Here is a 26523-nt window from a genome sequence, read left to right on the forward strand (position 1 = left end):
CGTGAGGAGTAAGTGCACAGTGACTTCTGTTGTTGACTTAACAAATTGACACTCTTGTTTATGGCGTCAGTAATCACCGTAGGCTCTTGTCATGAGTTGCCAAGGCTATGGAAGCCTTTTGAGTTCGCCGACTCTGATCTTAGTTAGACAAGGTCATAGTCAAAGTGGAAGTTCTCCCTTCAGAGAAAGGTGCCTCCTTCTTTGATGGCCCATTCTTTCCACTGGGATCTCACTCGCAGAGATCTTTCATTGAGTTAGAAATGTGCCAGGGGATTCCAATTCAATCTTTAGCAAATTTAGGATGCTAATACAATATTAGGATTGTGCATTAACTAAGTGTTCCATGCGTGCTAGTAAAAGATGATGATGGCCTACTGTATACTTATTCTAAGTTATTTAATTAAGTAGGCTAAACATTCACTTTTCATTTAATTAAAATATGCTGTATACAATCCCTATGAGTCTTCCTATGGCTTAATAAATTCACATTTAACAATAAAACTGGAAAATATAAGCATAGTTGTTAGAACCAAAGTGAAATGACTACATCATTTAAAGCAGAGCATTAACAGAGAATATGAAGACAGCATAAAACAGTTTTTCATTTTGAAGCTTAAAAGAGGTACAATGCAATAAATAATGCACACTGTAATTAAGAAAATAATCCAACTTATAAAACATTAAAATGGGGCCAGCATTTTGGCATAGTGGGCATCCAATATTGATGTGCAAAGTCAAATCTTCGTTGCTCATCTTCTGTTCCAGCTTCCTGCTAATGTGCCTGGGAAGACAGTAGAGCATGGCTCAAGCATTTGGGCCCCTGCCACCAAGGAGTTCCTGGCTCCTGTCTTTAGCTTGGCCCAGACCTGGCTGTTGTGGTCATTTGGGGAGTGTACCAGTTGATGGAAAAATCAGTCTCTCTCTCTTTATCCTCCCCACCTCATCTTTCCTCTCTGTCACTATGTCTTTCAAATAAATAAATCTATTTTTAAAAGAATAAAATATCTTGGAATAAATTTAATAAAGGAATCACCAGACTTATACACCAAAAACTGTAAAATATGGTGAAAGATGTCAAAGAAGATCTAAAGGCATTATTTCTCGTTTTGTCACATTAACTAAAGTACCTGAGAAGAACTTCCTAAGAAGGAAAATGTTTATGCCTCACAGCATGGAGGTTTACAGTTCAGGATTGGGTGGCCACATTAGTCTGGTGTCTAACAGAAACTTGTAGTGTTAGAGTAGATGCAGAGGAGCCATCACATGGTGATCCAGGAAGCAGAGAGGCGCTAACTTGCTCACTATAACTACCTTCTGAATGCTAGTCCCTAATGACCTACAGACTTCCCACCAGGCCCACCCCTCATATGCCATGATTAGTTCAAGTCTACATCTTTAATCTGTTGACCCTTAACGTAAAACTTCAAAGTTTAAATAATCACATAAGTATGGGGAGCCAGGTGCTGTTCAACCCATAGCACTAAACAGATACAAAGACACTGTACTTTCATGTATCAGAAGACTTAGCACTCTTTCATGAAAATGCTCTTAGGATGGCAGTACTCTCTTGATTAATCTATAGACTCAACATGCTTCCTATCAGAATCCCAGGTGGCTTTCCTATATAAATGTATAAGTTAATCCTAAAATTCATACAGAAATGCAAGGTACCTGAAATAGAAAAAAATCATCCTGAAAATGAAAAATGAAGTCAGGAGACTCGCTCCTATTTTCAAAACTTTTACCACACAGTTACAGTAACCAAGATATTATGGTACTGACATAAAGCTAGCCATATGCATCAATGGAATAGAATTACAAGACTGGAAATAGAGTCTCTCACTTATGGTCAATTGGCTCTAGACACGGTGCAAGATAATTCTGTGACAGGAAGAATAATCTTTTCAACAAATAGTGATAGAATAGCTCTGAATATTGATAAGTAAAAGAATACTCTTACCTTATATGCTACATAGAAATTAACTCAAAATGGATCATAGACATAAGTGTAAGAACTAAAGTTATAAAGCTTCCACATGAGGAATAAATCTTCATTGCATTGGATCAGGCAGAGTTCAAAGATGTGACAGCAAAAGCATATGCAACAAAAGAAAAAATAAGTATCTCTGACTTCAGTAAAACTTAAAAAAATGTGTGCATGAAAGGGCACTATCAATAAAGGGAATATATAACCCACATAATGGGAGAAAATATTTGCAAATGTTACTTGCATACCTAACAAGGGACTTCCATCCATTATATATAAAGAATTATACAACAACTAAAAAATCACATGTCATCTAAAAATGGGCAAAAGTCTGGAATAAATGTTTCTCCAAAGAGTATATACAAATAGCTATAATAAGCACTTGACCAGATGATTAACATTATTAGTCACTAAGGAGATGGATATCAAAGCTACACTGAGATACCTTTTCAGATCTACTAGTATGTCTATAATAATAAAAAAGAACAATAATAAATGTTGGCAAAGCTATAGAAAAATTTTCTTATCATAAAATGCTAGTGAGAATGTAAAATCTATAGTCACTTTGGGAAATAATCTGCAGTTTCCCAAAATGCCAAACATGAAATTTCCATTTGATCCAGCAATTCTTCTGGTTCCAAAAAGTTACACACAAATATTCAAAATAGGGGCGGGCGCTATGGCTCACTTGGTTAATCCTCCACCTGCGGCGCTGGCATCCCATATGGGTGCCAGGTTCTAGTCTCAGCTGCTCCTCTTCCAGTTCAGCTCTCTGCTGTGACCCGGGAGGGCAGTGGACGATGGCCCAAGTGCTTGGGGCCCTGAACCCACATGGAAGACCCAGAGGAAGCTCCTGGCTCCTGGCTTCGGATCGGCGCAGCACTGGCCGTAGCGGCCATTTGGGGAGTGAACCAACGGAAGGAAGACCTCTCTCTCTCTCTCTCTCTCTGACTCTCCTTTTCTCTATGCAACTCTGACTTTCAAATAAATAAATAATTTTTTAAAAAAATATGACATCCACACCTCATATTTTGCTGTAGAGATGGTTTCTCTAAGATTTAGCAAATCTGGACACATTTTATTTTGTCCCAAGAAGCAGTTTGAATTCTATCCCTACCAACATGTGCCTCATCTGACAAATTGTGTAATTTCTCTAGTCCCCTTTGTATATAGAGAACTGAAGACAATGATCTTGAAGGTCCCTATGCTCCTAAATCTGTATTTATGAAATACACGAAATTTGTTCACCTTATACAAATAAAAAGCTTGCAAAAATACATTGATCAATCACCAATTTAAAGAGATTTAATGCTTCTAAACCCATTGCATATCAATTTACAATTTAATTGAGGTATAATTCACATACCATCACATACCAAGATGACTTGGGCCATCTTCCACTGCTTTCCCAGGCCACAGCAGAGAGCTGGATTGGAACTGGAGCAGCTGGGACTCGAACCAGCGCCTATATGAGATGCCAGCACTGCAGGCGGTGGCTTTACCTGCTACGCCACAGCTGAACCCTATGAATGTCATATTTCAGATAATTCTATTAGTGTCACCTATCAAAAATAATCCATTTGCGACCTGCCTTATTTGTTGTATAGATGAGAAAAGAAATACTGAAACAGGGGAGAAAAACAGGCAACCAGAAGCTTACAGAAGCATGTGCTCACATACCTCAGAGAATCTATTAAATTAAAGAAACATATAAAAATTGTCTTTGAAAGAGAGACTTTTTAATCTCTGTGCTTTAATGGCATACATGAATATCTAAAAATTATTCAGTAACCCAAGTAATATTTTAATTTTAAAGTAAAGAGAGAAACCTTTATGGTTGCAGAACTTATTTCTATAACTTACAGTAATTGCTTCCACATTTTGACTTCATGTAAAAAGAGAATAAATTATTTTTGTGAAGAAACTTTGAATTTCTTCCATTTGCACAGGCAGGTGATGAGAAATTAAATTAGTCTGCCTCCTGCTTTACTGTGCTTACTTTCTGTGTTAGTATTTAAGACTTCAATTCTCTTTTATTGGAGTTTTACATTAAATCAAGCATTTAAAACAATTATCAAATTTTGCAGGAGGAGAAAGTTTTGTGAGAATTCATGTAGACCAATTTGCAAGTGTTAGCTGCATATTTCTCAGAGGTGAATTTTATTTGGCTTGTGATATATATTTTTAAAATCCAACTACTCTCTAAAAATCAAGATATTTGAGTATTTATATTAATATGCTGCTTGTCTTAAAAAACTGGGAATGGCCCTTTGTTCCTGAGTGCTGGTTATTAGCTGTAATTGATTTGCTGGCTGCCCTTTTTGAATGAACCCTGTCCAGGTGAGTTCATTCCCAGGGGGCCAGGTGTATTCATTTACAGTACTCTTGTGACATATTAGGCATTTGTATTTGCAGCTGCTGAAATTGCCCAGTCATCTACAGCCATGCACTGCATAATGACATGTCAGTCAAATGACAGACCACGTGTATCACTATGGTCCTGTTAAGATTATAACTTGCCTAGTAATCTAAAAGTCATCATAAGAGAGCATAGTACTCACTTGTTTGCATCTGTGTTGGTGTAAACAAAGCTGGGCTGCCAGTCCCATAGAAGCATGGCATTTACGTGCAGTACAGACTACTTCATAATGATAACAAATGACTCTTACTGCTTATGCGGTTCTTATACTGTGCTTTTTGTCATTTTTTTTAGGGTATGCTTCTTCCACTTATAAAAACAAGTTCACTGTAACTCGCAGCAGCCTCATACATCTAGAGTTTAATTGTGTCTCTTGATTCTACAGAGAGGCTGCATCCAGCCTAGGTTTCTATAAGTGCACTCTAGCATATTTATCTACCAACAAAATTACCTAATGAAACCATGCATATCTATATTTCCCCATAGGCACTTCTTTAAATGAGTATTCCCCTTGTAAAATAATTCAAAACTCATTGTTACCACATTCATTTAAACAAGAGTTATAAGCCTTGCTGATTGTATATTGAGTCAAATTGAATCCCCCCCCAAAAAAAGTGTATAAATCTGCATGTATTTTCAATATTTAGATAGAAACATTCTCAACAGAGGCAAAAGTTAGTTTCTAAGATATCAGAGTAGTTTGTGGCCCTTCAAAGAGCCACAGTGTATAAACAGATATATGAATATGATATATCTGTGGTATTAAAAGTTCAAGGAGAAAGAAGAGCAATGAGAGAAAAATTTTGAGTATGCTAGGGTTAGAGGAGAGGGTTTGTTGAGAAACTTTGAGATAAAGGAGGACTCAGAACAACTAATCCCTGATCTGATGTTTTCCTGTGAGAAACTCTTATAGCAAGGAACTCAAATACATGTGTAAAGGGGATGGTAATCAAGTCAGAGTTGAGACACTGCCTTTAATCCACACTCCAGGAGACCAGCCAATCTAACTGCAAAAATAACTACATATTTCATTTTCCATAAAAGCCAGGGGAAACCAGCATTTTTTAACATTGGTGATGTAAGTAGAAATTGTTGCAGTAACTGTTAGGAGAGCAATTTGGCACTGCCTGGTAAGTTAAACATGTGCATAATCTATGACCCAGCGATTTCTCCATATGAGAGAAGGGCTTCAGCCTTGGTCACACATGCATGAAGAAGAATGTTCACAGCAGCACTATTTGTGATATGAATGGCAAAAAAAATGGGAGCAGCCTACATATATATATATATATATATATATACACATATATTGTTGGGAATTGGGTAAAATATTGTAAATTCATTCAATAGTATTTTGAAAATATTTAAAATGAATTAGAATTCCCTTTTTAGCAAGGATGAATCTTGAAGTCATAATGTTAAGTGGAAAAACTATATACACAGTGAAAATATAATTTATTCCACAGAAAGGCTCCTTTTGTACTATAGGATTGTGACTACTGTTGGGGAGAGAGGGACATATGGAGAAATTGAGATATAACTGTATCTGTAAGGCTTAATTTTTTTTAAAAAAGATTAATACAAATATGGTAAAAATTAACTTTGTTATGTGGGAGAATACTGGATATGTGACTTTCTGTAATTCTGTGTAGTTTTTGGTATATTTAATCTTTTAAATTAAGTGTGCAACATTTTAAAGCACCATCAGAAGCCCAGGAATATATGAAGGTACTTCAAAAGGCTCATGGAAAAATAGAATTAAAACATGAGCTTATTTTCTTGCAAAAATTTTGAAATCCATGCACAGTTGTTCCATAAAATGATTTTCTATGAACTTTTTGTAGCTCCTTGTATAGAAATTTCCTTGATCTGATGATCAGTACCCTTAAAAAGGTTGGATGATCTTGTATTCACTGGTGGAAACATTTCCAATAATTCTGAAGTGAGGAACAGAAGAGCCCACTGATGCTTATTCTGTTAGGCAGTGCATTATAACCAGTGAGACAAATGAAACTTGTATTTACATATGTGGATATTAAAGAACTTGCTCCTGAACAACCAATAGATTAATGAAGAAATCAAGCAAGAAATTTTTAAAAATCTTGAAATAGAAGAACATGAAAATATACCCAAAACTTTGTGATATGGTTTTTGCAGTACTGAGAGGGGAGGTTTATAGCAACCAATGCCTGCATTAAAAAAAAAAAAGTCTTAAAAAAAACTTATTTTTTTACATTAAAGAACTAGAAATACAACAAATCAAATCTAAAGTTAGTAGAAGGAAAGAAATTATAAAACTTAGAGCACAAATAAATGACACAGAGACTAAAAAATACAAGTCAATGAAACAGCTGATTCTGTGAAAAGGTGAACATATTTGATAAACCTTTGACTAGATTAATAACAAATGAGAGAAGATTCAAATACATAGAATCAGAGGTGAAAATGAAGACATTATGACTGACCAACCAAAGAGCAAAGGATTGTTAGACATATTTATGAACAATTATATGATAACACATTTGATAACCTAGAAGGAATAGACAAGTTTTTGGACACATACACCTTACCAAGATGGAATCTAGAGAAATAGAATACCTAAACAGGCCACTAAGGAGTAGGGAGATTGAATCAGTAATCAAAAAGTTTCCCATCAAAGAAATCCCCAGGACCAGATGGCTTTATTGCTGAATTCAATCAAATTAATACAAATTCTTATTTATTTGAGAGGTAGAGTTACAGACAGTGAGAGGAAGAGACAGAGAGAAAGGTCTTCCTTCCATTGATTCACTCCCCAGATGGCCACAATAGCTGGAGCTGCGCCGATCTGAAGCCAGGAGCCAGGAGCTTCTTCTGCGTCTCCCACGCGAGTGCAGGGGCCCAAGGACTTGGGCCATCTTCTACTACTTTCCCAGGCCATAGTAGAGAGCTGGATTGGAAGAGGAGCAGCCGGGAGTTGAACCAGCGCCCATATGGGATGCCGGCACCACAGGCGGAGGATTAACCTCCTGCTCCACGGTGCCAGCCCTGACAAATTCTTCTTAAATTATCTTTAAAAAATAGAAGAAGTGGGAATTTTTCCAGATTTATTCTATGAGGCCAGTGTTACCTGATACCAAAATCAGACAAGGACACAGAAAAGAAAGCCACATGCTTTCTTGATGAACACTGCTGAAAAAGTCTCAATAAAATACTATCAAATGAAATCCAAGAGAACATTAAAAAGATTTTGTACCATTACTAAGTGGAATTTCTCTCAAGGATACAGATGATTCAACATGCAAATAAATTAATGTCTCAAGAAACATCATCAGAATGAAGAACAAAAGTCCTGTCATCTCAATACAAGTAAAAAGGCATTTGATAAAATCCAACATCCCTTTGTAATAAAAACTCTAAATTGTGCTTAAAAGGATCATAGCTCAACATAATAAAGGCCATATATAATAAGCCAACAGCTCATATCATATTGAATGGAGAAAAGCTAAAGACTTTCACTCTAAGATTTGGAACAGGAGAAGGATTTCATAGAGGATTCATAGAGGAATGAATGGTTAATGCCACTCTTAGGATCATCGGTTGCTATTCTCACCCTGACTTGTATACTACAGTGTCTGTTTAAGTGTTTATAGCAGGTTATAATGGAATGAACCACGGTCTTCAGCAACCAGGCAGTCAACCAGATGCTTCTCCATCCATACATGCCTGTCCCTGCGGAGCCCCAAGATACCCCCAGCAGGCTCCTGTAGACGACGTCCCAGTCAGCAAGAAGTAGCCAGAGAGACTCATCATCGCCCCCTTTCCTATCATCAAAAGGTCCGGATGGTAGCTTTGGGACCCGCAAGGAGGGAAGGCCTACACTTCCGGGAATGGAGAGGCCTACTTCCAGGGAAGAAAGTCCTTGTCAAGGTCCCTGTGGGTGCCTAAAGGTCAACCAATGAGGATCAGACTCTCCTCAACCTTTAACCTCCATGCCCTGAATCTATAAAAGGAGCTCTCCCAATCTCTGATGCGTGACTTCCCCGGGCCCCCACTCTGTTGCTCTGTTGGGACCGGGGAACCTCGACCAGGAGCGGAACCCTAATAAAAGCCTGTGAATTAAAAAACAAACAAATAAACAAACAAACTTGAAACCCTAACCAGAGCAGTTAGGCAAGAGAAAGAAAGAAAAGGTATCCAAACAGAAAAGGAAAAAGTCAAATTTGCAGATGACACGATCTTACATGTAGAAAACCTCACAGACTACACCAAAAAGCTATTCTAACCAATAAATTCTGTGAAGCTGCAGGTTACAAAGTAAATGTCCGAATATCAGTAGTGTTGTTATATGCAAATAGTGAATCAACTGAAAAATTAATAAAACAATCACATTTCCAATAGGTAAAAAAAAAAACTAGGAATAATCTTGACCAATGAGGTGACAGATATCTACAGTGAAAATGATAAATTATTTGATGAAAGAAATTGAAAAGGACACAAAGAAATGGAAAGGCAGCCCATAATTTAAAGAATTAATATCACTAAAATGTGCATAAAACCCAAAGCAAATTACAGATTCTGTGCAATCCCTATTAAAACTAGAAGAACGTTGCTGAAATTTATATGGAAACACAAAAAGACCCTGAATAAAACAATCTTGAACAAAAACTAACAAAGCAGGAAGAATTAGACTACCTGATTTTAAAATTTATTACAGAGCCATAGTAATTAAAGGAGAATATTATTAGCATAAAAACAGGTTCATAGATCAATGGAAAGAATAGAGGTCCTAGAAGTAAACCCATGCATTTACAGCTCACTGATATTTGACAAAGGTGTTAAGAACATGCATTAGAAAAAAGATGATCTTTTCAATAAATGGTGTTGGGAAAACTGGATTATCCACATGCAGAAGAATGAAACTAGATCCCCATCTTTTACCATGTACAAAAATGAAATCAAAATGGATTACAGATCTAAATATAAGAACTGAAATTTTGAACTTACTAAAAGGAAACAGAAAATGTAAAAGGATACTGCAATGGCCAAGCAGTTTCTGGATCAGATCCCAAAATCATGGGAAACAGAAGCAGTAGACAAGTGGGATTTCGTCAACAGAGCTTTTTTTCAGGGAAAAGGAAGCAATCAATAGAGTGAGGAATGGGAGAAATTATTTGAAAACCACACACATGACAAGAGGTTAACATCTAGAATAAATAAGGACCTTGACTCAGTAGCAAAAGACTCTACAAATAATCTGGTTGAAAATGGACAATAGATCTAAACAGACATTTCTCTAAGAAAGATATACAAATGGCCGACAGATACAAGAAAAAATGCTCGACATCACTAATCATCAGGGAAATGCAAATCAAAACCACAATGAGATATCACCTCCTTCCAATTTTATTGGTTATTATAAAAAATGATCACAACTGTTGGAAAGGAGAAAAGGGACCCCTTGCATACTGTCGGTAGGAGTGTAAATTTGTAGTTATTGTTAAAAACAGTATAGACATTCTTCAAAAATGCAATGAAATTAAATGAAAAAAAAAATAGGGACTGATATTGTTACAAAGAGAGTTATACCACTGTCTGCAGTGCTTGCATCCCATAGATGCTGGTTCGAGTCCCTGCTGCTCCACTTGCAATCCAGCTCCTTGTTAATGCACCTGGGAAAGCGGCAGCAGGTGATCCAAGTGCTTGGATTTTTGCACCCGTGTGAGAGACCTGGATGGAGCTCTAGGCTCCTGGTTTCTGCCTGGCTGATTCTCAGCTGTTGCAGCCATTTGGAAACTGAGCCAATGGATGGGAGATCCTGCTCGCTCGCTCTTGCGCTCTCTCTCTCTCTCTCTCTCTCTCTCTCTCTCTGTTCCTCCCTTTCTCTGTGTAAGTCTGCCTTTCAAACAGATGATCTAGCAGTTTCACTCATATATATATATATATATATATATGGGAAATAAAATTCATCTATCAAAGAGATATCTGTACTACCATGTTTATTGCAGCACTATTCACAACAGCCGAGAAATGGAAACAACCATCTAAGTGTCTATCCATCAGTGAATGGATAAAGAAAATGTGGTACAGACACACAATGGAATACTGCTTAGTCATAAAAAGGATGAAATCTTATCATTCACAGCAACATGGATGGAACTGGAGATCATTGTGTTAAGTGAAATAAGCCAAGCACTGAAAAGCAAAATATCAGATGATCTCAGTTATATGTGAAGTCTGAAATAAAGTGATCACATAGAAGCTAAAACTACAAAGGTGGTTACAAGAGGTTGAGGAGAGATGATGGGAAAAACCTGGGAAAACATTCTTTTATGGATATTAGTTTATAGCTAGATAGAGCAAATTCTGGGATTATGTTACACAGTAAGATGACTACAGGTAACATACTTTATATTTTTGTATAAAGAATAGAAGATAGGATTTTGAATGTCATTAACAAATGCTAAATGCTTAAAGAGATAAATGTTGTCATTATTTTTTTTATTTTTTATTTATTTATTTTTTTAATTTTTTTTATTTTTTTGACAGGCAGAGTGGACAGTGAGAGAGAGAGACAGAGAGAAAGGTCTTCCTTTTGCCGTTGGTTCACCCTCCAATGGCCGCCGCGGCCAGCGCGCTGCGGCCGGCGCACCGCGCTGATCCGATGGCAGGAGCCAGGAGCCAGGTGCTTTTCCTGGTCTCCCATGGGGTGCAGGGCCCAAGCACCTGGGCCATCCTCCACTGCACTCCCGGGCCACAGCAGAGGGCTGGCCTGGAAGAGGGGCAACCGGGACAGAATCCGGCGCCCTGACCGGGACTAGAACCCGGTGTGCCGGCGCCGCTAGGCGGAGGATTAGCCTAGTGAGCCGCGGCACCGGCCCAAATGTTGTCATTATTAACAAATGTTATATGTTTATCCTGATTGGGTATTACACATGCATATGTGAATTGAAATATTACATAGTACTCCATATAGATATAATTGTTTTACATCTGTTAAAAATTTCTAAGAAAGTAAAGCTTTTTAAAGATCTATTTCTTTTTTAGAATTATCTGCTACAGATTATTGAATTTCTTTTTTTTAAATATTTATTTATTTGAAAGGTAGAATTACTGAGAGACAGAGAGAGAGAGAGAGATCTTCCATCCCCTGATTCACTTTCAAGTGGCCTCAGTAACAAAACATTCTTTTTTGGATTAGTGAGGTTTTTATTATTTTCTTTTTAAAGTTTATTTAAATTATACAAGTTTCTTGTATTTCATACATACAGATTTAGAAACATAATGATACTTCCTACCCTACCCTTACTCCTGCTCATGCTCCAACCCTTTTTTCCTTTTCCCTCTACCATTCCCACTCTTAATTTTTATAAAATCTAATTTCAGTTTACTTAATGATCATAAAGTTAACCTTACACTAAGTAAAAGAGTTCAACAAATAGTATGAGGAAAAAAACACTGTTCTTCAACAGAAGAGACAAGGGTTCTAAACAATCATTGAATCTCAGAATTTCCATTTCACTCCAATGCATTGCATTTTAGGTACCTCAGATCAGGGAAAACATACGTTGTCTGTCTTTTGGGAAATTGCTTATTTCACTAAGTATAATAGTAAAAACATAACATTCTATACAATGACAAATAGAATGAAGAGCTTCAACATAGACTAGAAGAAAATATTTGCAATGTTTATTAATAAGGATTAATATTCAAAGCATAGTATAGGCTTTTATAAGGCAATAAAAAAGGAAGAAGCAACAGAAGAACAAGCAGGCAAGTAATTTAAGCAGACAATCCAGGGAAGAATAATTCAAAGGACTGAACAACACCAAAGATGCCCACATTCACTAAGAATCATGGATTGTAAGTTAGAACAATGAGGGCATCTTTTTCTCATAAAACAGCCAATTTGGAAAAGCTTTAAGATTGATTCTAGGGGCTGGTGCTGTGGCACACCAGCATTCCGTATAGACTCTGGTTCAAGTGCCAGCTGCTCTACTTCCGATCCAGCTCTCTGCTAATGTACCTGGGAAAGCAGAAGAGGATGGCCCAAGTCCCTGGGCCTCTGTACCTACATGGGAGACCTGGAAGAAGCTGCTGGCTCCTGATTTCAGGAGCCTGAGCTGAACTGCTCAGCTCTTGCCATTGCGGCCATTTGAGGGGTTAAACAGCAGATGGAAGACCTCTCTTTGTGTCTCTATTTTTCCCTGTAATTCTTTCAAATAAATAAATCTTAAAAAAAAAATTGATTCTAGGGGCGGGCATTACTGCATAATGGCTAAAACCACTGTCTGAGATGTTGGCATCCCATATGGGCTCCAGTTCCTGTCCTGGCTGCTCCACTTCTGATCCAGCTCTTTGCTGATGGCCTGGGAAAGTAGCAGAGGATGGCCCAAGTGCTGGGGCCCCTGCCACCCAGCTAGAAGACCCAAATGAAGCTTCTGGCTCCTGGTTTTGGCATGGGCCAGCGGCTGTTGCAGCCATCTGGGGAGTGAACCAGCAGATAGAACATCTCTCTCTCTCTCTCTCCTTTCTCTGCAACTCTTTTAATAATAAATCAATGAATCTTTATACAAAAAAGATCGATTCTGTTCGCAGTGACAACTGTGTTGAACACAAGTAGTCCCATTCATAGCTAGGAGGTAGTATATATTCTTAAAAGATGTTTTTGGAAGGCAATTAGATAACTTGTATAAAAATTTTAATATTTTTATGTTATAATTCCAGTTCTGGAGATCTGTGCTTTATAGAAAATCTACACAGGCACAAAAGATGCACAGATGTGCTCATAGCAGTGCTGTTTAGAAGCAGAAAACAACAGCAACTACTTAAATTTCTACCAATAAGTTAATGAGCAATTTTTTGATTATTCATGCAAATAATAATATGAGACTATGAAGAACTTAGGCCCAAGCATTTTGAATATATCAGATGATAATATTGAACAATAGATGTTGAACCCATTGTATAAAAAATATATATTTCTACGGGTAGACAAAAGTGTTAAAATTGACTATCTCTGTGGAAAGAGAGGAAGGGAGTGAGTGAACATACATAATTTTCACATCATACTTTGTATTCATTTTTTACAGCTTATGTTTTTGGCAAAGAGAATAAACACATTTAACAGGTTGTAATTTTTTTAAAACCAGTAAATAAACCATTATCATTGCAAAGTTTTTTGTTGTTGTTGTTAAGTTCTAGGACATTTCAGAAGTGGTTACTGCAAGATGTCCAGTGCGTAACAAATCTTCCCAGTCAGATGAATCAATTAATTCACAAGCTTTTATTGGAATTCCGCTCCTAGGTGAGGTTCTCCGGTCCCAAAAGAGGTAGGGTGGGAGGAGGGGGCCAGGAGCCAAGCTGGGGAAGGGGAGGGGGAAGCATCAGAGGTTGGGAGGGCTCCTTTTGTAGGTACAGGACAGGGCATGGGGGTTAAAGGTTGAGGCAGGTCTGATCCTCATTTGTTGACCTTTAGGCACCCGCGGGGACCTTGACATGGAAGTGCGGGTAGGGACTCTCCATTCCTAGAAGTGTAGGCCTTCTCTCCTTGCGGATCCCAAAGCTACTAGTTACAAGGAGGGTTAGGGTTGTGGGAAATTTCTCACAAGAGAAAATATTGAGTATATATATATTGGGATAGTTTGCTTCAGGTATGGAAAGCTTTCTACTTTTGCTGAAGAGCTGTGGCCACTGGGTGAGAATGCAAGAGACAAACTGGAACTTCATTTTAAAAATATTTATTTACTTATATATTTATTTGAAAGGCAGTGTGACTGAGAAAGGGAGGAAAGGAGGAGGAGGGGAGAGAGAGTTAGAGAGGGAGAGAGATCTTCCATCTCTTGGTCTGCTGGGTTAGGTGGTAGCTAGCCAAGAGCCAGGAACCCCATCAGAGTCTCCTACATAGGTGGTTGTTGCTCCTCCGCGGGCTCACGGGAGAACGACATGGGACCAGACGCTGTTGTTTAAGTGAATGACTCTGCGTTGTGTGCTCAAGTTTGCTCCTGTGCTAACCGCATTCTAACCGCATTCCACTTGGTGTGTGTCCCCATTCTTGTTATTCTTTCGGTGCCTGGTATGAGATGTCTGAGGCACCTCGTGGCGCATAAGCGAATACCCCCCACGCCGCTTCTATCTTGCCTTTATAGTCCTCTCTCACCAATCCGTGCTCTGCTACCCACGTGCTGAGCACGCCGCTTTTTTCCAATCAGAGGTTGGATCAGCTCCTGCAACTCATTAGTCAAATTGATGAAGCAGCCGAAGCCACTGTGTAAGCTTGTTTATTCCCTCTCAGCGCCATGTTGTGGGAGCCGGGCCCTGCTTCCCACAGGTGGTAGGGATCCAAACAGTTGGGCCATCTTCTGCTGCTTTCCACAGCCCATTGGCAGAGAGCTGGATAGGAAGTGGGGTGGGCAAGACTCTGAAGTGGCCCTGTGATGTGAGATGCTGGTGTTGTAGGCAGCGGCTTACCCCATTACACCACAGTGTTGGTGCCTAGCCTGGAGCTTTCTAATAGTACTAAAAGCTTGCTTGTGAGATGGGTGCTTGTGAAAAGCAGTGTGAGTCATATGTCCCTGGAAGAGCCAGAGCCTTGCAGTTTCTTGTTAGGCTAATTTTAGAGACAATGACTGCACTGGGGGGTGCCCAGAAGATACCTTTTTTTTTTTTTTGTAAGGGAAAGGGTTTACTGGGGGAAACTCTACAGACCAGAGGGAAGGGACGAAGAAGGAAAAGAGAGAGGAGAATGTGAGAGAGATCAAGAGACAGAAATAGAGCGAGAAGGGGAGAGATCAGGAAATGGAGAGAAAGTGAAATCGGAAAAGACCCCCTAAAATTTACACTAAAATGTGGCCCCTTAAAGTTCCCCAGAATTGCTATCTAGGGTGCCACATGTACTACCAGAATTTGGTGTGCCATACGATTTCACCATGGGCTTATTACTAAATCCCCAACATTAATAAGCCCAAGAGGGTTCTTGCCTAATATTTAGAGAAGAATTCTAAATACCGGCACAGATAAATGAGACAGCATGGTACGTTTTAAGCTTTTATTTAGTGAGAAAGATGCATAGGAGAGTGAGAGCTTTATTTAAGAGAGATGAATAGGGGTTCATACCGAGCACCAGGAACCAGCCACATGGAAGAGCATCTAGGCCTGTATCTGGGCCAGGAAGCCTAGAGCACATGGCCCCAGGGCCATGTGCCCTGGAGGCACGGGGCTACAGCAAGCCTCCTCCTGGCAAGAGGCCAGGGAAGAAGAACCCCTGGGCCACAATGTGTCCCAGCTTTTAACCCACTTCCAAAGGGGAGTGGTTAATTAACCTGATTGGCTGGTGGGCACCCAGGTGTGGCCAGGTGGGGGAATGAGGCCACACAGGGGTGTGGTGAAGGCCTCAGGTAGGGGCATGAGGTCACACAGGGGTGTGGCAAAGGCGTGGTCTTCCAGTTCACAAATCTAATCAATTTTAGCCTGTATGCCTGCCTACTTCAAAAGGACAGGTCCTTTTAAGACTTTGCAGGGGGAGGAGAGTAGGGAGGGAAGTAGGAGCAGCAAATCCCTTTAGGATGAGGGTGGGGCTGACACCGGTGGTAGAAAATACCATTTAAATCCCACCTTGGATTCCCAAGTGTCCTGAGTGAAAGCTCTTGCAAGAGTTGCTGTCCAGGATCTAGGCTGTATTCCAGGAAGTGCTGTGGATTACATGAAGAACAAAGGTGTCAGACCATTTACTTGGGCAGGCAGAACTTTATGAGAGATCTTGGAATTTCATTCTTACCTGTACATCAGCTAAGTCTCTGTTGTAAGTTTCAGATTTTTTACTATCAAAGTACTTTGCACAGATCAGAAACATGAGCTTTTTAGAAATGCAAAATCTCAGACTCTGATGTCCACCCAGTGACTTAGAGACTACAGTTCCGTGGGATCCACCAGTGGTTCCTGGGCATGCCTTTGAGAAGCACTGGTCTATCCAGCCATCCATAGGAAGCCTCATTCCTTAGCTTTCAAAGCCATCACATTAAAAAAATCAAAATAATTAGAAGTTTTTTTAATTTCCCATGATGGGGGAAATGATAACAAGATGAGATGACTGTATGTGTATGTATGGTTACATATGTTTCTATGCATAAATACACACATATATGCATATTCATAAAGGGACTTCAAAAAGTTATTGGAAACTAGAACTAAAAGGAGAATTAGTGTGAGTGCAAAAAAGTCTGAAACTCATGCATTGTTTTTTCTTAGTACACTTTGTCCCTGAATTTCTTGAAGAATACTAATACCTGGGTTTTGATTTTTTTTTTTTTTTGCACCACAATAAGCTTACCTTTGAATGTCTTTTTTCATCAGCTTTTGGGAGTAACCTCATACATAAATAACTATATGTTTGTATATATATGCACAAAGTAGCTATACCTATATGTATACACATGAGTGTGTAAAACTGAGCTCTTTCTAGCTCTCAGCTTAAGTGGTAATTGACTATTTTACCTTTTTTAAAAAGAGGTTTTATCCCACCTTCCTCTTAATAAATGAATGACATTCCTAATATGATTACACTCTGAGTGGATAAAGATAAATATCTTTGAGACATTTCATTTTGACAGCTGTTATGACTTAGGACATCTTTAATGTCATATTCTGTATTTTATGGCTTATTAGAAATTCTCCACTGTTTTCAGTGTGTTAATGGGTTTTTAAAGTTTAATCTCTTAATCTTGATGTACTTGGATTTTAGCTTTTTTAAAATCCATTTCAATATTATTAGAGGATGGATGGATGAATGGGTAGAGGGAGGGAGGTTACCATGAAAGAATGAGTAACCCCTTTAAGTGAACAAACTGCTAGGTAATTGGGTAAATTTGAATTATCAGATAAAGTTTTAACAAAAATGTATTGGCTTCCAATTTACTATGTCCATTTCCTGAATCATTTTGGTTTTTCACTTGTGCAAAAAGATAATTAATGCAAAATGATTAATTCTGTAGTACATGGGACCATCACAGTTAAACCCTTTGCTAGGTTTTCAAAAACCATTGCTTTTCATTAACAGTTTTCCTATCAACTTGTGTTGTCTCTCCGCAGGCTTTGCAGAGTTTAGAACATACTTTTCCCAACTGACCCCAGATGGAAAATACTCTCTTGAAATTGGATGGCTTTTTAAGTGTAGCTCTCCACAGCCTGCTTGAAGAAAAAAAATAAGCTTGAACAGAATGTGTTTAGTAGCATGGTCTATAATTCCCCCAGCAGCCCACGTATTTGGATGTTTTTGCTTTTGGCAGTGGAATTTTTCTAATTTAATTAACTCATTAATGTTAGCAGATGACACAGTGTGAAAATTCTTTTCCCTAGCCACTTATCTAAGTATTTTTCCAATTCACTGGGGTTATGTGCACATTTTATTTATTTATTTATAAAATATATTTATGTGTCTTTTTTTTCCTATACTGGCTTTCTCCTTAGGAGTTCACAGGCAATGTGTAAACATTTTAGGTAATGAATTAGAAACCTGTCTTAAAGTGATAAATGCAAAACAGACAGAGGAGGGAAATAAATAGTAGGGAAGTCTTTACAAAGAAAGACTGAGTGAGAAGGAACAGATGGTTGCAGGGTAGTGGCCAGAGCTAAAATACTTGTTCTTGGCCAACCTCCTGCCCATCTCTCTCTTAGCTTGTGGTTCATACACTGTAAAAATGTAGCAATGGTTTCTGCCTGGAAATCAGCTGGCAATACCAGAAGTGACAATAAAAGCAAGTCTTTCAGGATTAGCCCCACTACAAGTGAATCTTCTTTGCTGAATCTTGTACCCATTCATTCATTCACCCATTCATTCATTCACTCACATTTTTATTTTACTGGTCACTATATAAATATCTCCCTCTTAAATTTTAGGCTTCTTTGAAATTTGAGGACTTACCCTCTCCTCTCCTCTCCTCTCCTCTCCTCTCCTCTCCTCTCCTCCCCTCCCCTCCCCTCCCCTCCCCTCCCCTCCCCTTCCCTCTTTATCAATGACACCTGGCCCCCACACCTAGGCATCCTAATTCATTAGTTCTGGGGATGGGCCTTGGTGACTCTCCAGGAGGTCCTAATATGCAGCAGAGTTTGAGAACCATTGCATTTTCAATAGTGATTGTCAACTCTGGCTGCTGTTACCATATTCTGATACTTGGAGATTGGAGTAGAGCTTGGGCATTGGTAAGTTTTCAAAGTTCTCCAGGCGATTCTCAGTTGTAGCCAGCGTGGAGACCCATTGAGTGACCTTGTCAAGCACAGGAAACTTGCTACCCTTTTGATTTGTCCTTGACATGTGGTGTAGTTTCAGTGTGGTTTGTTTCTGCCAAAACACATGTTGGACTGTAACTACCAATGTAATGGTGTTGGGAGATGGTGGGGCCTTTAAGAGGGCTTTGGATCATGGGGACTCTGCTCTTTCAGAGGGATCAATGTAATTTGCACAAGAGTGGGTGAACTGTCATGAGAACTGGTTGTCTAAGGCATCCTGCCCCCTTTTCCCTACTGTCATTTCACAGGCCCACTTTCCCTTCTGCTTTCCACCATGACCGAGAGCAGCACAAGGTCCTCACCAGAAGCCGACTAAATGTGTCATCTGATTTAGGACTTGTGGCATGCAGAACTATGAGCTAACTTAACCTCTTTTGTTTATAAGTTACCCAGTACCAGCAACAGACAATAGACTAAGATAGCAGGTTCTATTCTGCAGTTGTTCTTTGTGTGCTAGCTTGTGGGAGCCAGTGTTGTGGATGCTTCAGGGAAGATATCACTAAATCTGCCATGTCTGGATGGTTATGAGACTGCAAATGATCATATTTTGGTTGTTTGTTACTTTATGAAGCCAAAAAATCCCTTACATCTAAACATAGAAAGGCTTTCTTGAGCATTATCTCACTAGAACCTTAACAGTAACCTGGTGAGAAAGGCAAAAGAAATATAAACTCAGAGGAGTTAGGAATTGTCTCAATTTTCATGGCAAAGAGAACCAAGAAGTTTAATAGATATGAACTTATGAAATCAAATCTTCTGATGCCTAAGTGTGAACTCCTTTGACTTTTTATTTTCTACATTTCTTCTGGCACTGCCATTAATATACCAAAGCAAGGATGGGAAGTAGGGGGACCACAGGGCAGAAATTGGGTGCAGAAAATGATGTCCTATTTGTGTATATCTGAGTGTGTGTGTGACTGTGTGCATGGGAGAGCTTATGCCTTTGAAATTTTATTTACTGGTGCTGTTTAGTTACTGTTTTATGAAAATTATATAGCCTATTAACAAAATCTAGCAGAAAATGGAAATTGCTGTTATCTTTAGAAATATCAATGTCTGCCTAGCACTAAAGGTCATTACTGTCTTTGAAGGAATTTATTTTTTCCACAAAAGTTTTTTAAGGTCAACTTAGATGCTGTGTAAAATAGTTTCATCAGCTTAAGATATATGTTGGAGGGTAGGTGAGGGAAGGTTAGTATCAATAATCACCCATCAATAGAAGGATTCTTAATTTCCTGTCTTCATTTAACTCATGACTGCTTTTTCTCCCCATGGAGAGAGGGAGAGGATTCCTACCTGTCACTCTGAGGTAGATGTGTGCTCTTTTGTGATCTGAACTGTGAGAAGATATGGGGAAAATACACACTTTTTTTTAAGGATTTGTTTATTTTATTTGAAAGGCAGAGTTATAGAGTCAGAGGGAAGAGAGAGAGAGAGAGAGAGGGAAAGTTTTCTATCCACTGGTTCATGCCCCAAATGGTCACAATGGTCAGAGCCGAGCCAGTCTGAAGCAAGGAGCCAGGAGTTAGTTCTGGGTTTCCCACATGGGTGCAGGGGCCCAAGCACTTGAGCAAATTCCATTGCTTTCCCAGGCCATAACGGAGAGCTGGATCTGAAGTGGAGCAGTTGGGACTCAAATCAGTGATCATCCGGCACCCATATAGGATGCTGGCATTTGCAGGTGGTAGCTTTACCCGCTATGTCATAGCGCCAGCCCCCATTCCTGCTTTGTAAGGGCAAGTTAGGCCTGACCTAAAGAGTAATGTTTAGGTTGCTGATACTTTAAAATCATGATAATGTGTTATCTTGGAGACTTGGGTTTGAGTGTGTTGCGGTGGATTCATTTCTGGGAGGAGGAGCGTGGTGGGGGCAAGAGGCATGGAGTCACCACACAGACCCCAGGAGTCAGGTGAAAGCAGGCCTGAGGCAAGGAGCCCACAGACTCATTTATTTCAGTTCCTACAACAGCTTGTATAGTCAAGGCAGCCAATCTGGTCAAGGGGCGGTCTATGCCCTAACCAGTCACACCCTGTTGCCAGGCAGTTTCTGAAGCCATCCAATCACAGCCTGTTGCTAGGCAGGCTCTGTTGCCAGCGGCCATCTTGGCATGTCTTCTCATTCCACCACATGAGTGGAAGTATTTGGCTGAAATACTTCCACTGTAACAAATGCATGTAGGATTTCTTTGCTCTTGCTGCCCTGCTCTTTATGTAGTCACAAAGACAACTGTAAACCGTCATTCATTCCTTTACTCAGCAAACAAAAAAATGATCCTCAACAGTCTTCCAGTACCATCTGGGAGAATACAGAACATAAATACTATCCCTGCCCACTCTCCAGGGTTTATTAGAAGAGAATCCAGGGTGTTATTTCAGAAGCCCATAGGGAGGAGTCCAGGTATTTCCCAAGGAATGCTGGTACTGGGCCAAAGGTGTCTATATGGAGTGTGCATCCCACACTGTCAAGCCTGGAAAAGAGAAACTACTCTAGATATTTAAAGCAGAGTGGACTTTAATGCAAGGAATATTTTGAAGGTGTTGGAAGGGTTGGAGGAGCAAAAGGAACAAGGTGGTGGCAGTCATAGATTGGGATGCTATGCCCCTTTTCTTGGCTGAGCTCTGGGAGGAATCATGGAAGTTGCTGCAGCCTGCCATCAGTCACCTGCCTTTGATGTTCCTCTGTCAGAGCCTGAAACAGAATGGCTTCTCCCTTCCTACTGCCTTCTCATCTTCTCCAGCTGCCTTCCACTGGCAGAATCCAATAGCAACCCTCTGGTCAACAAGACGCTATCATATTATTTGCATCAGTATACTTCAAAAAGTTAGTGGGGCCAGTGTTGTGGTGTAGTGGGTAAAGCTGCTGCCGGTGACATTGGCATCCCTTATAGGTGCTGGTTCATTTCCTGGCTATTTCAGGTCTGGTCTAGCTCCCTGCTAATGGCCTGGGGAAAGCAGCAGAAGATAGCCCAAGTACTAGGGCCCCTGCCACCTGTGTGGAATATTTGGAAGAAGCTCCTGGCTCCTGGTTTTGGCCTGGTCCAGCCTAGGCCTTTGTGGCCATTTAGGGAGTGAATCAGTTGATGGAAGATCTCTCTCTCTCTAACTCTGACTTTCAAATAAAATAAATATTTTTAAAAAGTTAGTGTAAAAGCCGGCGCCGCGGCTCACTAGGCTAATCCTCTGCCTTGCGGCGCTGGCACACCGGGTTCTAGTCCCGGTCGGGGTGCCGGATTCTGTCCTGGTTGCCCCTCTTCCAGGCCAGCCCTCTGCTGTGGCCAGGGAGTGCAGTGGAGGATGGCCCAAGTGCTTGGGCCCTGCACCCCATGGGAGACCAGGAGAAGCACCTGGCTCCTGCCATCGGATCAGCGCGGTGCGCGGGCCGCAGTGGCCATTGGAGGGTGAACCATCGGCAAAAGAAGACCTTTCTCTCTGTCTCTCTCTCTCACTGTCCACTCTGCCTGTCAAAAAAAAAAAAAAAGTTAGTGTAAAAATGAAATTAAAAGGTAGGGTTATTTTGGTGCAAAGTTTAAGTCCATGTATAGCTGTTTTCATAGTATGTTTTTTCCATGAACTTATATGCATGTATTTCAAGATTTTTTTGCACCAAAATAAACTAATATTTAACTTTATTTTCCATGGACTTTTTGAAGCACCATGGTACAAGTGAATATGGAACAGAGTGGGGCAAGGTGAGTGGTTTTGGCTACAAGGCCCACAGTCAAATGACTGGCTCAGAGGAAAGGGGCCTGGGAGTAGCTGCTGCCTCTCAAATGTTTCCTTCAGGTTTTTAGACTCAGGAATTTGATTGTTAGTACACTCAGATGTGATCACATTTTAAAAGCTAATTGAAACTGTTAGAGATTGAATTGTCCTTTCCCTGGACAATAAATATTGAAGCCCTAACCTCCATGTGACTGTTGGAGATACATAATTAAGGTTAATTAGATCAAGAAAGTGGAACTCTAATATGAAAGAAGGGGTGTCCTCATAAGAAGAAGAGAAGTCAGAGATGTGTATACACAAAGGCCGCAAGAGGACACAGCTAGAAGATAACCATCTGCAAGCCATGGAGAAAGACATCACCAGGAACCTGTCATTACCTTAAACTTGGACTCCCAGCTTCCAGAATCATAAATAAATAAGTCTCTCTTATTTAATCCGTCCTGCATGTGTTATCCTGTTATGGCAGCCAGGGCTAACAAATACACTAATCACATACATCAGTAAAGAGCATAAAGAATCAAACACCAAGCTTCAGCTTTGTTCTAAAAGTATGACTTCCCCAAAGATTATTTGCTTATATTCTATAGTCAGTGCAATATTCTTCTGTAAGTAAAACCACTTGGAACTCAAATAAGATTGGAAGGCTGCTTGATGGCAGTGGTCTGAGTGAGTCAAGTTAGTGGATGGTACAAATGACCCATGGCATTACAAGTGTTGTTGGAATCTGATCTTTTCATTTCCTTTCTATACCTGCAGCCTCTGCTGGATGAGTATGGGCACTCTCTCTTCCCAGCAGTGCCAGTGATGGAGTATACCAGCCTTCCTGACTCTTCCTTTGTTGGCCATTCCCTTTTTTGTATTGTTATATCCTGTTGCCATTTTTGTTTATTTTCAGTGGCCTTTCTTTGTTCTATTTGGATAACTGTACTGTGGTCCTTTCCATGGTTGTTTGTGTTTACTTTTTAATATAGGAATTCTTGGGGTCAGGGAATTCTGTACATTTTGACTAATATTTGGTCAGGATGCACTGCCACAGCTGTACTCTTTATTGCCATTGTCAATCCTGATGGCAGTATTCCTTTGTGATCGACCAATACCTGTACCCTATGATTGGCCAGTACCTGCAGTCATGCTATTGTACATATTGAATTGAATATCATCTCTGCCTACATTATTGGCACCATAAAGTATGACAGGAATTGACCAAGTCAGTCAGTTTAATCTTCTTTTCACTTAGGATCTGATCTATTCATTTCTCCCTCTGTACTTGCAGCCTCTTTTGGGTGTGTATGGACACTCTGTCTTCTAGTAGTGCCAGAGATGGGGTATACCAGCCTTCCTGGTAGACAAAGCCATTTGGTAGCTGTCAAAGAGGTCTGCATTTCCCCAAATGCCATCCTCATCAGACCATAATGGAGCATGAAATCTAGTAGCTAGAATTGCTTTTAATTAGTTTAATCATATACACCATAAGAACTTATCACTATATCTAGTGTTTAAATCTTATCTATTATGCAGCAATCGCTGGCAAACTCTTAAAATCAGTTGTCTCTTTGATCATCACAACAACCCTACCGTGCAAAAGCCCCTGCTATTAATGCCATTTTATAGATTAATCAACTGCAGCTTAATAGCTTAAAGGATTTATTTAAGGTTCTCAGCTAGTAAAGATTAAATTGGGGATTCAAGCTCTTAGATTAATCTTTTTGTTTAGAATAACATCCAAAATCGTTTACCTGGTCTACAACTCAGCACATTCCTCACACATTCTCTCCCTAGCTCTTTTAGTTTCTAAGAAACTGGTCTCCTGTTCTAGGGCAGGCAAAGCTCTTTTCCAGTTTCTTCCCAGCTGAAAAGCTGGTCTCTCTACCTGCAATGATCTTTATCTATCTTTCTACATGACTGGCTCCTATTCTAGTCATTATATCCAAAAAATTTCCCTGTCCCTATGTGTGATACTCTGTCATACCACCTACTGGGGGTTATTTTCTTCATATAGGTACCTACTACAATTTGGAGTTATTTTATTGCTTGCTTACCAATTTTCCATATACCTCTTCTAAAATGTAAGCTCAGAGAAGGTAGAGACCTCATCTTTCTTGTGTGTGGCTGTATCACCAACATAGAAGGATTGGTTGTTCCATACAGTAGGCACTCAATGCATATGTGTTAGAGTCCAAAGGATAATCTATTATGATCTGTCAAACCCCATGCTCTTTTTGATTAAGATTTAGGGGGCATGTTTTTGATGAAGGAGGGACATGGGGACCTGAGTAGTCTCTCTAGCTTGATTCGTCATTGTAAAAGGTATTCTGAGCTACTGGTAAATACAGTCACTGGGAGGAGAAAGAAGGTGCAAAATCAATAGGAACATCTAAAAATAGGAAAGGCAAGCCCTCAAAGAAATTCCAGTTGACTAATGATTTGGCTTTTAGAAATAATACACGAGTAGGTTTTTTCTTTTCCTGAAAAACACTGTCTAAAGTTTGCTTATTTTTAGCTTCTAGCCCTTGCCAATAGGCATGTATTAAGAATTTATTACATGGGGGCTGGTACTGTGGTGTAGTGGGTAAAACTGCTGCCTGTGTGGTTGGCATCCCATTTAGACGTTAGTTCGAGTCCCGGCTTCTCCACTTCTGACCCAGCTCCCTGGTAATGGTCTGGGAAAGTAGTGGAGGATGGCCAAAGTGCTTGGGAACCTGCACCAATGTGAGACCTGGAAGAATCTCCTGGCTGCTTTGGATCAGCCCAGCTCCAGCTGTTGCAGCCATCTGGGGAGTGAACCAGCAGATGGATGTTCTTGCTCTCTCTCACTGTAACTCTGCCTTTCGAATAATAAACAAATAAATCTTTAACGAAAAAGAATTTACTACAGGTTAAATATTCTTAATCCAAAAATCTGAAATGCTGCAAAATCTGAAACTTTTTGAATGCTGACATAATGCCACAAATGGAAAATTCTACACCATGAAACTCAATTTTATATACAAAATCATTTTACACAGTCCACTAAATTACCCTTCAGCTATGTGTGGGGTATATATGAATTACAAATGAGTTTTGTATGTAGACTGGGTCCCATCCCCAAGATATCTCATTATACACACACACACACACACACACACACACACAATTTTTTTTAAAAAATTTCCCAAGATGTTAAACCTAAAACATTTATGTTTCCAAGCATTTCAGATAAGAGATACTCAACCTGTATATTTAAAGAATAAATATATACAATATTAATATATTTTATTAATATTATTAATGTCAATATTAATATTATCAATATATTAATAATATTATTGATAATATATTATTGATATAATATAATAATATATTTATATATATTAATACATATATATAATATTAATAAGGCAAGTCCCTGAGGACCGCTATGAACATTGGGGGAAAAAGGAATCATTACCAAACCTAGTTGTCTAGGAAGGTCTCATGAAGAGATGGGACCTGAGCCAGGCAGTAGAGCAAGCAGAGTGAGTGAAGTAGAGGTGAGAGGATGACCAAAAGCATGCATGGCCTCATTCTCACTGAGGGTGCTTGAAAATTATCAAAAAATTGTTTATAGGAAATAGACCATTGACATGATGTTGAAAAATTTGGATTTTATCCTCAGTTCTGTTTGGACCACTGGGAGTTTCACAGTGGAACAGTGATACCTTAAAATTAGTGTTCCCAAAGGTTGATAGATGGAATAATTAATATAGAGGATGGAGTCTAAGAATGGAAAACAAGCCTATTCATTTCCCATGATTGACAGTAATTTTTGCATCCCCTGTCTTGAATACAGCTGTGTCAACTCTCTTGATGGAGGAAACCAAGAGAAACAGGCCATGTGCTGTGGGCTGAGAGGTCGAGCTTGCTTGATCCATGACAAACTTGCAACAATAGATGATTTATAAAACACGGATTGTTAGAGTATCTTATGAATTTCAGCTCTTCCATATCAGTAGTACTCTGGCTATATTTGTTTATGGGAATTATCAGCGATTTCTGAGCCTGAGTGCCTTCTGAATCATCAATAGCATATTGAGTGATGTTGACTAAAATTTAAGGTGAATTGTTTTAAATTTAATCTCTGGATAGTTATAACTTACACACATACATTGTAACTT

General features: G+C 39.5%; 1 protein-coding gene across 8 annotated transcripts in view; it reads left to right on the forward strand.

Annotated features, from left to right (window-relative positions):
- The window catches only part of NCKAP5 (NCK associated protein 5), a 1067666-nt gene that overhangs the window by 127261 nt on the left and 913882 nt on the right, over nucleotides 1–26523 (forward strand). Inside the window, exon 1 of one of the 8 annotated variants that reach the window (XM_089329311.1) lies at nucleotides 18425–18581. The exons of the other annotated variants lie outside the window; for them this stretch is intronic. The gene's annotated coding sequence lies outside the window, so the exon portion shown is untranslated. Of the gene's footprint in view, nucleotides 1–18424; nucleotides 18582–26523 lie in introns of those variants that run through there. 8 annotated transcript variants of the gene reach the window in all.

This window comes from Oryctolagus cuniculus, chromosome 3 (genome assembly GCF_051225735.1).
Source record: "Oryctolagus cuniculus isolate XC-2025 breed Fujian yellow rabbit chromosome 3, ASM5122573v1, whole genome shotgun sequence".
Classification (NCBI taxonomy): Eukaryota; Metazoa; Chordata; class Mammalia; order Lagomorpha; family Leporidae; genus Oryctolagus; species Oryctolagus cuniculus.